We start from the raw sequence: 2,537 nt of genomic DNA, 5'->3' as shown, positions 1-2,537 counted from the left end.
TTTGAGCCTAATGGTGTGGTTACATCTTATAACCACTTATTTTTTCCTTCTTGTGTGCATTATTCTCTTTCTATGAATGTAATCTTTGATTTGTTTGATTCTTTATGTCCATTATTTTGTGTATTCATGCATTTATATGATTGAGGCCATCATTTCATTAGCTCACTTACCCAAATGGCCTTACCTTTTATCTTCCTTTGTTAGCCAATTTTGAGCCTACGATTAACCCACTTATTCTTATTTTAGCACATTACAAGCCTTAAAGCGGAAAACAATAAATGTCCTTAATTTGGATCTTTGATTAGCTTAGGCTAGAGTGTGTGAGTATCATTCAAGTGTGGGAATCTTGGGACATTGGGTGAATAAAAGGGTAGTTTTGTATTATTATTGAAAATATTGGAAATTGGGTACATACTCATGTATTGATCAAATGTAAAACCTTATGCATTGAGAGTCTTGTACATAGAAAGAAAAAAAATGAGAAAAACAAAAGAAAAAGAAAAGAAAAATAATATGGAAAAGAAAAAAAGAAAAAAAATAGAAAAAGAAAGAAAAAGAAGAAAAAGAAAGAAATAAAAAAGGGGACAAAATGCCCCAAATCAAAGTATAGTCCAATAAAATCAATGCATAGGTGTCGTGAAATTAAAAAGGAATACATGAGTATGTGAAAAAGTGAGGAATGGGTAGTTAGATTAGAACTTAATTGTATAGGATGTCATAGGTTAGGTGAGAAGTCTAAGCCTATCAAAGATTCGAATTTCAAACTCACTTAACCAAATATGCATCCTACCTTGACCCTAGCCCCATTACAACCTAAAGAAAAGACCTCATGATACTTGTATGCATGCATGAAATATATGTCGATTGTTAGAAGAAAAACAAATCTTAGAAAGCATGATTAGGAGAGAATTGAGTGAATCAACCCTAAACACTTGAGCGAATAGAGTGCGAATACAACCGGTGAGGGTTTGATGCTCAATTACATGTTTCCACCAATGATCATCGCCTTTCATGCAAGTTTGTAAAAATATTTAATAGCTCAATTCAATTGTGGTTTGGCATGGTTGTTAATACCTTTTGCCCTTGTGCTTATATATGCTTCTTGGGAAGTAATTTATTTTGACCAAGCAATTGCATTCATATAGATAGTTGCATATAGGTAGATTGCATTTAGTTAGTTTCCATTGAATAAATGCCATACCCTTTACTTCATTCTTGGTTTAAGCATGAGGACATGCTTGGTTTAAGTGTGGGGAGGTTGACAAACCCCATTTCTACGGTTTATCTTGTATTGATTTTAGGGGATTTTATGACCTTTTACCCATATTTATTTAATGAAATAGCATAGTTTTGTGATTGTCTCCTAATTTGTGCTTAGATGTGAAAACATGCTTTCTAGACCTTAAATTAGCTAAATTCAATTCACCTTTGATTCCACTAGATGCCTTGATATGTTTGCTAGTGATTTCAGATTGAAAAGGCTAGGAATGGATCAAAGGAGTGAAGAGGAAAGCATGCAAAGTGGAGAAATCATGAAAAGTCAAAGAAGTTGAAATCGCCCATGGACGCGCACGCGCACCTGGCGCTCGCGCGCACCTGCGAATCACCCCATGGACGCGTATAGTTTCTAGAGAGAGAAGCTCTCACTTCTCTCTAGAATTAGGATTAGGATTAGGTTTAGTTCTTAGATCTAGATTTTAATTCATCTTCTTCTACTTCTATCTTCTCAATTTCTTGCTGTTAGATTCATCTTCTTCTATTCTTTTGTTGTAATTTCCTTTATGTTGTTCTTACACTTTGTTGTAGATCTAGTATTGTTCCTTCCATTTTCTTTCAATTCAATAAGAGGTAATTCACAATAATTGTTCCTCCTTACTTTTCTATTGTTGATCTCTTGTTTTTGTAGTTATAGATTCCTTTAATTCTTGTATTTAATAATGTTTACTTTTATTGCACTTTATGTGTTTGTTGAAATGTCTCTTCTAGATTTAGTGTAGATTTTGTTCCTCTTGGCCTAGGTAGAGTAATTAGTGACACTTGAGTTATCTAATTCCTTTGTTGATTGATAATTAGAGAGATTGCTAATTGGTTTGGAGTGCACTAAAGCTAGTCTTTCCTTGGGAGTTGGCTAGGACTTGTGGCTCAAGTCAATTCATCCACTTGACTTTCCTTTATGGTTAGAGGTTAACTAAGTGGTAGCAATGAACAATTCTCATCACAATTGAGAAGGATAACTAGGATAGGACTTCTAATTTTCATACCTTGCCAAGAGCCTTTTATAGTTGTTAGTTTATTTTCATTGCCATTTACTTTCATGTCTCTTATCCAAAACCCCAAAACAACTCAAACCAATAACAAGACACTTTATTGTAATTCCTAGGGAGAACGACCCGAGGTTTGAATACTTCGGTTTATAAATTTAGGGGTTTGTTACTTGTGACAAACAACTTTTTGTATGAAAAGATTATTGCTTGGTTTAGAAACTATACTTCGACGAGATTTTATTTGAGAAATTCTAAACCGTCAAAAATCCAATC

The sequence above is a fragment of the Arachis duranensis genome, chromosome 3 (assembly GCF_000817695.3).
Source record: "Arachis duranensis cultivar V14167 chromosome 3, aradu.V14167.gnm2.J7QH, whole genome shotgun sequence".
Lineage (NCBI taxonomy): Eukaryota > Viridiplantae > Streptophyta > Magnoliopsida > Fabales > Fabaceae > Arachis > Arachis duranensis.
The sequence above is the reverse complement of the archived record's forward strand: the minus strand, read 5'-3'. Positions refer to the sequence as shown.